Genomic DNA, 15,224 nt, shown 5'->3' on the forward strand with positions numbered 1-15,224 from the left:
TTGAACTATAGAAAGTTGCCTTCGCTATTCTAGCTTTTGAATGATATTCTGAAAGTTATATGAGTATGAGAGAAAACTGCTAAGTTACATCATATAAATTCTACAGGTTCAGGATGAAGTTTTTAAAATAAATGTTCGAAAATAGTTATATTTTCAAATATTTACATAAAAAAAATGAAAAAGCTTCTATGAAACAAAAATAAACAATCTAAGTAGCAAAAGATTTTTAAAAAAAATTGGAAAAAAAGTGCTATCTTTGGATAAAAAGCGGTACAAAGCAAAAATCTAAGTTAGAGGTTTGTTAAATGATTTGTCTAAAATTTTGCATATAGCTCTATAAATAGATTCTCTAGTACGTGAACTAAAAAATAAGTTGTGGTTCTGACCATTTTTTAAATATTATGATCTGACTGATAAATAACACAAAATTTTCCATTTTTGCACATTCTGAAGCATTAAAAAAGCTATAAAATATTTCTAAATGAATATACTACTTATATTGAGAAATTATTATTACTATTATTATATTCTCTGCCCAACCAGAACCAAAATTCAACATAGCGCTACAACTATAACCGCAAGAACACATAACAAATTTCATTTATGTAAGGCATAGCGTTTTATGAGTTTTTGTATATTTACATGCCTCCCAAGGTACAAAACCGACAGACAGTCAACCCCTTAGAAGATTTGGTTCCATATTTGATAAGAATTTACATTTTAGAGGTCAAAATGTGTATCAATTTCTATTTAACTAGTTCTTCGTATTTTGCCGTTATAATAGTCACTCAACAGATAAACAATCAAAGCATTCAAAAGCTTAAAAAAAACAAAAAAAAAAAAACAAGGTTGATTACATTTTGAAAGAAATTTACAAATTTAGCTTAAAATTGCATAAATTCTAAAGCAATTTTAATAATAGCAAAAATGTCTAAAACGTGAAAACTCGTCAAAATTTTGAATTCGATTTTTTTTTTGTGACTATTATAATATTTTTTCTTTATATACTTTGTATACTAGAAAGTAAGAAGAAAAGGAAATATCTTGCAAGGGAGTTCTGACGTTATAAACTTAAATTCATAAGTGTTCAACTCCGTTTTCTAGAATTCTTCCGTAATATAGCGAACGTCGTGTTTTCACATGCACGCAAATCTACTGTCCACTCTTCGATAGATTTTATCGAAAATTTGACAGATCAAAATTTTTTTAATACAATCATTCTTCAAATTTCATCTAAGTTGATGATTGGATTTTTGAGTTAACTTGTTGTATAAAAAAAAAAAAAAAATGTAAACATATGTTAACATATTGTGTTCAAAGACTACTCATAGAAGAAGCTTGAAACTTTAAAGCTTGATAGAAATAAATCTATAATATTTTTTTCTAAATCGAATTCCAGATTTTATCAATCTATTTTGTTCCTTTAATGTTTTATGTTTTTAGAAAGCTAGACATAATATCTAAAATAACTTTTTTCTAACTTAAGAATCTATATAACATGGATCAAACTTGGATTCATTCTTTCTTGATCGAGTTTCTTTTCTTTTTTTTTCTTTTTTTTTTTATAAACTATACTACTATTTCTGCCAATGCTTCTTTTATCAGAAAGTAAATGGATCTAATTATTGTTCAATCAAAGCTAATACTTTTCAGATATCCCATTGTTTACGTAACAAAGCCAGACAAAATAAGCGGAATTTAATGTCACAAGACCTGTGAAATCAAGGTCAAATGACAGGCATCAGGTAATACAAATGCCGTTGTATTGCAATCACCGCCACTATTCAATTTTGAACATGAGTTTTAGAAATCAGATATATGTGTGATGGCATAGTTTTGTTTCATCGCACGATATCGTGCGTGCTTGTCATGGTTCGTAGATGTAATGAGATTTTACGAAGTCTCACATTTCGATTGGCTAAGAGAGCGTTTAATTGGGAGAAAAATACAAACCGAATTGCAATGAGGGACATAAAATTGGGAAGGAATTCATTAGCGTATGCATAATTAATTTTGCACCGCCCTTTACTCTCAGTCAAAGTAATTGGACATAAAAAAACAAGGCAGGTAATTAGACGGTGGGCACCATTACCTTTACAAACGTTTATTGTGCATGTAGCGAAATAAAAAGTGAATAATATGCGGATCAAGTAAATAAGATCCAATTGTAATTAGGTCGAGCGAAAATGTTTTCAGATTGCCATGCAAGATTTATTCCGATATATAAAGTACGAAAAAGCGCAGTTGTGCAATATCTCTACATATAAAAAAGAAAATTTGCTTCATATGTCTTTTATACAAATTTATAATTTTTATCCGATTCCAAAGAAATTTAATAATACGAACAAATACTGTAAAACATGCTCATCAATACGAAAGAAGGGTACAGTCAACTTTTCTAAGTCTACAGATTAATAAAAAATTAAACAAATTATTGGTACTTTTCAGCTGCATCATCCGAAAATATCTCATAAAATTATTTATAATAATTTCATATTTTAAAAATTATATTTTTTAAAAATATAATTTTCTAAATTTATGTAGCATAAAAATTCAGAAAATTATATTTTTAATAACAATTCCATTTCAGTTCATTAATTTTAATAATCTTTTAATTTAATTTAATATACAATTTGTAACAAAGTTTTTTTTATTGGGGATGCAATTCACAGTAATTTCTTTATTTAGTCAAACCATTCAACTGTGTGCTTTTGTCAAAGTTAAAACTATAACTTTGACAATAACTTCAAAATATTATTTTCACTTTTGTTTTTATTTCACAATAAGTGCATTTCTTAATTGGTACGTTCAGTAATATGTAGTTGACTGATTCCGGATTGATTGTTGACTGATATTTATCCAATAACAAAGGTGAAATTTTAAATAAATGTATTCCATACTAATAGTCTAACAGTCAGGAAAGCCATTATTTCTTGAGAAAAGGTTAGCTGTAAGAGGCGGCGTTTAGGCTTACAATAAAAATTCTTTTGGATTTATTCGAACTCTTAATTAAAGAAATGTCAAAAATTCATAGCGATATTGAGGTATCTAAATTGAGTTTATCATAAATTTCGTTTATAATATAAAACAACAACATAGCACCATGTCTAGAGTCCATCTTGATTATATAAATACCAGTGAACTAAAACAATCTTGTGACTTTTATCTTCTTGACTATCGTATCACTCGCTTTAGTTTAGTTTAGTTATATTAACGTCCCGTTTTAAAGCAACACTAGAGCTATCTTCGGATGGACCTTGCAATTTTGAACCCCGATCAGATGACGAGGACGACACCTGAGCTGGCACCCTATTACCCAAACTTCCATTGATTCCAAGTGTAAAAATAGAAAAAAAAAATATCGATGAAAGAGATTTTGGCGCTATCGGAACAATTGCGTTTACATACATGTGATCGGTCAATCTTTTGACGAATTTGTATGAAAATTGGATAAGGATCTATATTTTAAATGCCAAATAGGTGTAACAAAGGTTTCTTTATCTAGCTTTTTACTTTTTGCAGTTATCTCTCACAGTTGTATTCGGATAGCTAGTTGATAGGTTTCCTTTTAATGTATTTCTTTCAAAAATTGATAGAAATTTACAAATGTGTTGTAAAGATGCTGTAAAGACCACATATTAAATTTCATTCGTCTAGCTCAAAGGATTTTGATTTTGTCGTGTTCAGAGAATGCCTAATGCTAAGATGATTATAATATTTCCTTTTTCTGTATTTCGCACATAAGAAAGTAAAAGAAAAAAAAAATGTCCTCTCTACTCATGCGCTTCATAGTTACCTGTAATAGATCTGAATAATCCGAACCGTAAATGAGATGAAGCTGCCAGAGGAATATGGCTTACGGCCACCAATAAGAGACTGTTAGTACCGCTTTATTATACATTAATATGGTGCAATCAATTCTATCATCACATCATCAATTGAACATATTTCTCCTCTTAGGCATTTTAGTATACGCATTTCAATACCTCTCGCTTTCCAACTTGCTGCTCTTTTCACTCCGTGAACAGAGCGCATTAGTGATGCTTCGATGAAGAAGTTTCTTTGAGATCATAAGCCGTGGTCGACTGAGTCTTTAATGAAAGCAATTAAGCTTATTAGACGAATCTGCCTGACCCTAATTGGGTAAGAAAGCTCGGCTTCGTGAGAATGAGATGTCCTCGGACTATCGGTATTAAATAAATAATTTGGCGCAGCTTAGCCAAATATGGCTCTTGCGCCAAAAAAACTAACAAATCAACCAACCAATCAATTAACAAATAAAAGCAAAAATTTGAGTTTTGTTTAATTGAAGACAATCGGATCATTTTAAATGCATTGCCCATCAGAGATTACTGTGATCTTTCAAATCTTAACAGTTCTTTATCAAATGAAACATTACTTGGATTAGATCCATTTACTAACATTAAGCAAGATATACTTCTAATCTCTATCTCTAATAATAATAAAGCAAATTGTCTGTGTTTGCGTCAATTGATCAATCAAATAACGATGTAATCAACGAACTGTGTAATCCATTGAATGATGTACAAGACCTAGCTCACAAATATGGCACAAATATATTTTGATGGGCGAGAATGTTCAGCTCGGAGCGACATTTTGATTTTCAATTCACTAAAAATGAAGCGAGAATTTTACATTTTCCAACAATGGCATCTAAAAATAGTATAGTATTTATTTTGAGATTATTTTAAAACTCTAAAAATTTCCATTTTAAAAATACCAATTTTTTTCCCCTTGAGTTTTGTTCTGAATTCCAGGAAGAGCCTTGGCAGCAGGAACAAGGTGACTGGTCTAAGGATGTTATAAATGTTGCAGTTCCAAATATTTTGGAAAACAAAATACTCGAGAGAGCACTTCCAGTTATTTTCACATATACCTAGAAAGTTTATTGCAAAGAAATATGAAAGTTATTTTCAGTAATTATTTAATGGATATAAAACCTCGGTATTTTAGAACTTCGGCAACTTTTGAAACTTCAGCAACTTTCAAAGAAAGATAAGTAGCAAAGATAGTATATTAATTGAAAATTTGGATTCAAGATTGATAGAATCAATTGATTGAATTGATCAAGATTGATAGACTGATTTGGATTCAAGATTCAAACAGAAAAACTCAAATTTGAGTTTGACCTCGGAGAATGTTTAAATATGTTACATAAATTAAATAAGTAAAAACAACTGGCTGGTAAAACCTTTTATGAAGCTTCTATAAAAATGCATCTAGAAATAAATTATAGACATCAACAAATTTAATGTGCTGTATAATTTTAATAATAATAATAATTAATGATAAGAAAATAAATAGTTTTCATAGAGGAAGATATAATAGAAAGCCAATGCGCCTGAAAATATTTTTGATTATGTTTATTTTTTGTGAAAATATTTTGGCTCGTATATATTCAAACCCGTGTATTTTAGGAACCATGATATGTAAACTTCCCTTAATGTATGAGAAAGCATTCAAAACTTAATAATTGAATTTTGAATCCAGATTATAAAACAGTAATTATTAATAGAGAAAGAAATGCTTGAACTTTAGATACTTCAAATTTTTTTTTTAAAAAGGCCAAAAATCTGTAGCTAATAAAAGCCAAAAAGAAAGCCTTTTGACACATTTTAAAAAGTTTTTTTAATGGTTTTCAAACCGATACAATAAAACATACCAATAATAAATAATTCAATAAAAGTGACAGACTTATCAAGTAAATTAAAATCTCATTCAATGAGCTTCCAGTTTTTTTTAAAAAAGGCATGTGATATCCAAATACGTGCATTAAAAATTTAAAAGTATTAGTTTTAAAATATGAAACAAAACTTAGTCAAGCAGATATAGAAACCGCAACGTTTTTAAAAGATTTTTTCTTTTATTTAGAAGTAAATTATTGCTCTCGTATATTAAATCTTTGACTACTAAAGGGACATATGTGTCCCATCTGTAGTTAAAATCCTTAATTAAAAGGTTAAAAGCTGTTTATACTACGAAATAAAAAGCAAGAGTTAAAATGTCTTTAAAAAACCAACTTGAAGAAATTGTTATGAATGCTTTAAATTAATTTTATTATAATTCGAAAACTAGTTGTCAGGAAATGTAATTGGTATCACTGAAAAGCAAATTACTTGAATTTTAAAATGGTGTAAAAATAGTTTTTTTTTTTTTGTGGTATATTCTGAAAGCATTGTAGTAAAAAATAAAACCATTTTACCCTCATTTCACTTTTTAAAGCGATGACGTAGTAACTTTTTAATAACGAAATTAATATTTCAAGATGCTAAGGAATATATGCACCAAACTCAGGCGAATCCGTAAAGGGTGTTGAATTGTGCAAGTTCAAACAAACATTCAATTTTATATACAAAATGTCCGTTCTTATCATGACCAAAATATTAATTTCTAAATCGCTACAGAAAGATATAGAATTAGAAAAAGAATCTTTAAATGACGGAAAGAATTTTTTAGAGAAAGAATATTTTATCTTTTCTGTGTCAATAAACATTAACTGAAAAATTTATGAACTTTTTTTGCGATACTATTGCCCAATGAGTCATATTTAGGAGAAAAAAAAATTAATAATACCTTAAAGCTTAAAATAAAAAAAAAAAAGCTGCCATTGATTTAAGACTAAAGTTACTAAATTATAGCTATTTATTTTCAATGAGAATCATGCAAAAATTTATTTTATGGAATAATTTTTAAAAATTACTCAGCAATGAATAATTACAATTAGCAAACGATTCCTTGAGATCTTTTCCTAGGCGGAGAATTCAGCTGTAAAATTCGTTTAAAATTGTGATTTTCAACGTTTCATAACTCGATCAGTTTTAATCGCAGAAGAATGGATTTCTTTTTTAATTCTTATTAAAAAAGTTAGAATGTTAAGAATATTTTACTAAATATAATTGGTAAGACCATGGGGTGTATGAAAAACTCATAAATTCTTTTTTCTGCAATGCTATATGCTCTGCTGCAATAATATATATATATATATATATATATATATATATATATATATATATATATATATATATATATATATATATATATATATATAAGTCTATCTTTTAAAGTTTAGAAATCGGCAATTGGGCCACTATAAGAGTGGACACCCTGTATATAGGATTCAAAAACTTCTCTGATAAAATGCACTCAAGTTGGAAATCTCCAAGGCGGCACCTCTAATCTAAATCCTTGGCTACCGAAGGTCGTTCACAGTTGAACTGGGAGTGACCTCTAAAGAGTCCTGTTGAACAATGCCCATGCTTGGTTGGCCACACAAACAATAAACAACGGTTCGCTTGTGCAAAGAAGAGCGGGTAGAATATTGGAAGAAGATTCGGAGCAATTATTGGATATTGCAGAGAAGGCTTGCCCTCCAGGAGGGCATCGAGTGATTGTCTTGCAGACTTTGTACCGCTGACCGAAGGATAAAAGACTAGCGTTCGTTATTACTTATTACTTTTTTATGAATCATTGTTGTTTATTTTTAGTCTCGTATACATAAGGAAAGGTGCAAAATGAAGGTTGGCCATAAAATGACTTTCCATGCTAGGAGTCATCTGAAAGTACAACTAAGGGACGGAATGAAACAAATTTTATATGCAGACTATCGAATACTTAAGAAGATTGATTCTAAGTGTTAAAATAGAAAAAAAAAAAAATATTGATGAAAGAGATTTTGGCACTATCGGAACAAAAACACAACGATTATAACGAATTCAAGGAAAAAGGAGTGGGCTTATTTTAGTTTATATGAGGCATATTAATGTTTTAAAGCGACACTAGGGCTATTTTGGGACGAACCTCGTAATTCTGAACCGCGGTCAGATGACGAGGACGACACCTGAGCTGGCACCCCTCCTTACCAAACTTCCACACTACATCAACGGGAGGACGTGTGGCACCGATGGATTTAATGCGCACCACACCCGCTTACACTACGGCATTTCAGTGGAATAGGGTCTCAAACCAGAAATCTTCCGGTTCCGAAGACGAGACCTTACCACCAGGCCACCCACAATTTCACCAATTTGTGGCTATTGAAAAACACATATTAATGACATAAAACAAATTTAATTTTAATCTACATATAGATTACAATTTCAGTGCGCTGATCATTTTTTTTTCTTTTTACAGAGATAATTGAACAAAGGTAAGGGGAAAAAAAAATGATGTAATGAAATCGCTAGAGGAGACATCAACGCTGTCTGAACGAAAATATTGAAATGAATAATTATGACAAACGCATGGAAAGCAGGCAATGCAAAATTTCATTAATATTCAAGTCATAAAAGTACGAAACATATAGAAACGATTCTTTTATTAATTGACATTTATTTATTTTCAATGAGCTGATTTACTTTCTTGCATATCAGATATTGTATTGCTCTTTCTTTTCCGAAGGAGTTTATTAAGCAGTAAATTATGGAAGGGAAAAAAGAAATCCTGCAGCAAAAAATAACATTTCCCCAAAAAAAGGGGGTAAAATTTTTTTTAAAAAGCAATTTTGCAGTAAAAAAAAAAAAAGAGCGTTTTTTTTTTTTTTTTTTTAATACTGACCAAAGACCCAGATAGGAGATATTTCTGTACTATTGGAACGAAAAATCTGGCGAACTCTCAGAAGCAAGAGTATGCAAAATATCATTTATATTTGGTTACAAAAAATAATAAAATTTACCGATAGGAGTGATTTCGGAGATATAAGAATGGATGCATTAAAAGCAATAATCGAACACAAGATGAATTAAGCAAAATATATTAATGTCTGAGTGATAAAAAAAATGACATGCAGCATAAAGTGATAATATATATATATATATATATATATATATATATATATATATATATATATATATATATATATATATATATATATATATATATATATATATATTTAACGGCATCATAGTTACATTTTCAATGCGCTTGTTTTATCTTTATGTATAAGGCATTGCATTAACATTTTATGAGGAGAAGGGATTGGGGTCATTTTCCTATATCTTCCACAATCTACATATGAAACTTATTTCCATTCCCTTTATAAGTTTTATCTGCCACTGCGTCGAAACAAGAAAAATTATTTAATGGCTATTTTGTAATTTTAATAATTACAGCCCTATTTTTAAAACAATCTCAATACGTTGTTTAAAAAAACTGATTACATTTATTAGCAATGTAAAAATCTACAATATTCCAATGCACAAATTGCTTTTTTGAAATTACTTCTGTCAGTTTTTTAAGTCAGTTCTCCTGTTCAAATTAATTTAAGATGTACATACTCATAAATATAAAAAAAAATGTTAAATGTTATATTAATTTGTGTTAATAAATGCATTCACATAGAAGAAATGAGATATAATTAACATAAAATATGTAAGTCATATTATTGATTCTCCGTCCCGCCCGAAGACACACAGATAAAATAACTGAATGCCACACCGCCACAACAGCAACACTGGCGGAAAGTGTGAGTCCTAAAGGCCATCACCGGCCACGGTACAACACTTCCCTGAGGAAGTACGTCCCGTCATCGATGGAAGGAGCCAGACCTCCACCTTTTTGTGTACCCTCCAGGGTAGCGAGAACCAGCCATCATGTCGGAAGCTTCTCATCCTCAGTTCGAGGTGCCCCCGGGGATACATAAAATATGTATGATACTTAAATTCCATCAGATTTTTAAATTTATTTATCAAATTCTCAAGACATACAATTTGATGACTTTATTTGAATAAGGAATGCAATTGAAAAAAAAAAACCCCAGCATACTAAGAAGAGCAACCAACAGTTTTATTTAAATATTTTTTTTATTATTATTCAGCTACCAGTTTTATTAATATTCAACTAGTAGGTAAACGTATTTAACATAAAACGTATTATTAATCCATTAAAGATGAACAACATTCTTTAACAAATCTGAAGTTTCCCCACGAATTTCAGACTCACATTTCAGATAATTTTTAAGCGAATAAAACTCAACCTACATCAATGCAAGCTCATCAAGTAATTTAATTGGAAAATTTCCAGACTGCATATTTAAGACGAAGTCATGCGTATTTTCGTCTTTTTTATACTTCATTTCTGTTTTACAATTCAGCAGTAGGAGTTAGATGTATGCTCGAATCACCACCCACCTTTATTTCTAATGTCTAAGCAAAGACTTTTGATAATTTCTTTTTCTGTATTTAGCAATCATTATCAAGAATAATTTGGCTCTTCCTCAGATGTCTTGAGCTTGTGCAATGTGCAATGCAAAAGAAGAGTTTGTTGTCCTTATAAAAGCAGGATGAAGATTTATAGAAAATCATTAAAACAATATAGGAAAGGTTAAGGCTTTCACTAGCCACCTGTTCGTCCGTTTTAATAATAGTACCAATTCAGTAACGTCAACTAGCATCGATCACGCCAAATAAAAATACTATTTTAAATGACATTTGTATAACCTTTAAATGACACTTGCATAACCTAAACCCTCAGCCTCACTCACTGGACCGATTTCACCAGCTGCATGCATAATAAACATGAAACTAGCGAAATCGGCCCAGTTAATGAGGCTGAAGTCTGAAATAAGATTTTATTTTATAATATTTCTCCAAATTGGGGAAGGTCGAGACTTAGGGTTATTAATCATACGTTTCGATATCCGATATCACCAAAGAATTGTCGTTTGAGAGGGTCTGTTGTATGGAAGTTTGGAAAGAGATTTGCCAATTTATTTAGAAAGAGCATATAATTACTTTACCATCTGAAACAATAATAGCCTGAGCTTATATACTGAATTTAGAAATTTTAAGAAATAATACCACCTTATGAAACTTTAGTAACAATTTAAAATAAATTGAAAATATTCTGTGTGTGGTAAAATTTTTTTTATTAATTGTAAGAACAATTATAAGGGGTTTTAATTGAAAATCAAAACAGGACTATATATTCAAAACTGGAACACCTCCGGAAGCTTTTTTTTTAATATTCAAAACCAGCGCTAGACTAAACCATGTAAGAGCTTTTAGGCAATATTAATTTCAGGGGCCTTTACTCTCTTTCCAAATTTCAAAATAAATTGCCTTATTGAATTTGATTTGATTTTTACTTATTACCTCTTAACCCTTTTAGTGCCAAGTGAACTACCTATCATAGTTTGCAATATTTGCGAAAAACTCTGAAAACGCTTATGTTTGCGTATGTAATGACGCCTTGTTTTTCAACAAATATTGAAATACAATTTATACCTCGTTTATTTTATAATATGTTACTCTTTGAATAAAAAAAACAAAGAATAAATTGTATTTCAATATTTGTTGAAAAGCCAAATGGGTCCAACATTCTTCGTATGCTTTCGACCATCAATAAAAGGGTTAAGAGAAAATATTGTAGTAAACTTAAGAAACTATAAACCAAAAAATGAAAGTATATTTATGAAATTTTATTTATAAAGTAAATATTTCTTGTACGAAAAACTTTTAAAAGGAAGATACATTATGTTTAGAGCGCATCAGTTGTATAAGTAAAAAACAAATGAAATTAAACAAATCAGATCAATTCTTCATCATTAAATCATTTCTTTCATTTTTATTCCTTTTTTGCAATTTAAATTTAACATTTATATCTAATTTGGTAGTATTAGTAAAAAAATAAAGCATTTGATTGTAATTAGCCTTCTTAACAGTGGCCTTTCTTATAAAAAATTTAGCCTAATTTTAAACAAAATGGTAAATAAAAAAATAAACTACTTTGACAAAAGTAATACTTTTACCCTTTTAGATGTAATGTTTAAACATAAGTTCAAATGCTTTTATAAAGAAATGAACTGTCATTATGTGCAACGTGAAAACAGTTTGACATAATACAAATATGTTATAGTAAAATGTAAACACATAAGTAAGCAAAACTCGAGGCGTGCAACAGAAAATAGACTGACTTCCCTGCAGTTGGAGGATTCTTAAGTTGTTTACCAGAACACCATATAGCATCTCAACACTTACAGTACTGATGGTGCCAGATAATCTTAAAACTCTGAAGGACATGAAGTTAAACATTGTCTGTTTTTTACCATCTTTTGTCTGTTGTTTTGAACGAGAATCTGGAGAAATATTGTGAATTTCGAGGAGATTTTTTTTAAGTGATGGTCTGTTCCTCGTTTAATAGGAAGATAGGTGAACGGGAAGATGAGGGGAAAGGTCAGTAATTGACCACTTTGTGGCTAAGGGCCAATTGCCTTGAAGAGGATGTCAGTTTGGTGAATCAATCAGTGTTATGGACCGATCATGCTAAAGATAGCAGTTGGTCACAGCAAATATCGATACTGCTACGTTCAGTGGTGGCGGGATGCTCGGCTGTACACAAGAAGAAGAAGAAGCCTCTCAACACTATGTTGTGTTGTGATTTTTTAAGTCAAAAGCCGAAAAAAATTAAACCATATTGTATTACAAGCATAAAAAGAGAAAATATTCTAAGAAAAGTATTCTTAAATTAGAAATAAATAAATAATTAATTTTAAATTTAATAAGTTCGAGTGCATGGTCCTCGTAAAGCAAAAAGAAAACAAAATTAAATTACCTTGAAAACATTGTAAAACAATTTTTAAGGTTTGGTGCTGTTTACTTATCGTTCTTGATAATCCAGATTTGTCCAAAGCCATTTGTCAAAAACCGAAAATGAAACGCTGATCATTTAAATTTTAGGCAATAATTGACGAAAACAGAATCCCCCCCCTCCCCGAAATTCAAGTAATTTAAATGAAGACAATTTTCACCACAGTTTTTGAGCACCTCTTTAAACCATCTGAATCATCAATATATTGCATTCTGTATTAAAATTGAACCACATCACCTACATACCGGCATCCCTCAAAGTATCGTCTTGAAATGTCATAGTTCTCACAGACAAGGATTTACAAACGGAAAATCTTTCCGAAAACAGGTTAATGACGACGAGGAATGTGGAAAAATAAAACGACGTGTTGCATTCAGGGGGAGTCGACTCGATTTGACATTTAGACCTCAGAGGAAAGCAATAAAACGCCGCTCATACGGAAGAACTTTATAATGCAGAACAAACATGCTTCCGGAGGGAAAAATAATTCTTTCTTGAGATGCAATATTTATACAAGATGAGGATAAAATAATTCAACGATTTCAAAGCGGAAACATTTGCAAAATGCAAGGCAGGAGTTCAATTGTAAATTAGTATAATATTATACACTTGATTAGTGAGTAGATGGACTAGATATTTATCCTCCAGGTTTGAGTTGTTTGTATTTCGTGATTGCCCATTCTTTTCTGCGTTTATGTAACAATAGTGACATGTAACAGCACTAAAAAATGCGACGTGCTGCCAGTAGAAATAATAATAATATAATCTGTGTATGAAATTGTGAATATAATTTGTGCAATCGTAATGTTAGCTTTAGCAAATGCAACGAAATTTCTGTGGAGATCTCAGAAAAGTGTTCCGAAAAGAGAAATTTCTTGCACCGAAACTCATTTGATTGATGTGGGGCATGTAAGTTTTGATTGAAGTTGTGAGTATACTTAAAAATATGTTGCAAGTATTGATTGGAGTCGTTAGTATACTAGGAAACATATTGCATTGATTGAAGGCAAGAGTAGACTTAAAAACATGTTACAAGTATTGACTGAAGTTGTATGTTCAAAAACATGTTGTAAATATTGATTGGAAAGTTGAGTATGTTAGGAAACCTACTGCGTTGATTGAAAGCGAGAGTAGGTTAGGAAGCATATTGCAAGTATTGATTGAAGGTGCGAGTATATTCAAAAAAAGTTTCGAGTATTGATTGGAGATATGAATATGCTAGGAAACATATTGCACTGATTAAAGGCGAGAGTAGACTGGGAAACACGTTGTAAGAATTGATTAAAGACACCATTAATCTCATAAGTATATTTTAAACATTAAACCATTTTAAACATATATTTTAAACATTAAACCATTCCTTTTGTCCAACTAATTAATGAACATCCATTATTCATAAGAAACACAGTGCATTGAGTGAAGGCGAAGATAGAATAAAAAACATTTACAAGTATTAAATGAAATTGTGAGTATGTTCAAAAACATGTTGCATTATTGATTAAAAATGTGATTAAGCTCATAAACATATTTCAAGTGTTGTTATTTCCATGAGTAGATTCTCATAGCAACGAAGGAATTCAAAAATCTGCATCCAGTTATTTAAAGAAAAGGAAGTCTTAAGGCGTACCATCATTTTTTGCAATATATTACAAATAACAAATATGCAATAAATTTACCCAATTAATTAATGAATATCCATGAAAATGATAGTGCATTTATGAACACGTGTGAAATATATGTGTGTACCAAATTGTATTCATGCAGCTCTTTCGGATATAGAATAATCGTGTTCACTTGAATGGACAGAGCGATTCCTGTGCATAAATACCGTTCAAAATTTGATAGAAATTCACTAATTCGTTACTAAGATCACACATAAAAATTGCATTGATGTATTTTAAAACGCTTGAGTTGTTGAGTTCCCAAATGTAAGATACAGCAGCAGACAGACAAATATAATTCTAAAAATGTGTTATTCAGGCTCAGGGATATCTGATACAGGAAATTTTTGACAGTTACAAACAATATTCGTAAATGAGGAATACTAGCTTAATTATTCTTAGTAAAAAAAGTAAATTCAATCAGAGAAAATAATTCATTTCTTGAATTTCTCGTATATTTCTATATCATATAGCACAATAATGATTGTCAGTGCTATAAGTATTATGCAATCGAATTTTTTGGATTGCCAACCATGAAAATCTTTTAAAAGTCTTTAAAGCTGACTATATTCTAAAAGTCAGTTATAATTACTTTTAAATTTCATAATTTTGAAGTTTTGATAATTTATTAAACTATTATCTGAAGAAAAGGATTTTTTTTTATCATCTAAAAATTCAAAACAATTTTTTTTTATTCCATTCACAATAAATGTATTTATTTTCAATGGCAGAAATGGCAAATCTGAGAAAAAAAAATTGCAACAAATAAAAATATATGTAATAATTTTTATTCAATGTGCATGGCAACAGCTCATGATTAAATAATATTTATAAACAAAACCGCTTTGCTTTTCACGTAGAAAGAATTATTCTAATTATCAAACGATAAATCTCGCGATTTCAATAATTTTTAACTTTTTAGATCCCATAAAATTTAAAAAAAAAAAATGTATTTGTAAT

This window comes from Argiope bruennichi, chromosome 2 (assembly GCF_947563725.1).
Source record: "Argiope bruennichi chromosome 2, qqArgBrue1.1, whole genome shotgun sequence".
Classification (NCBI taxonomy): Eukaryota; Metazoa; Arthropoda; class Arachnida; order Araneae; family Araneidae; genus Argiope; species Argiope bruennichi.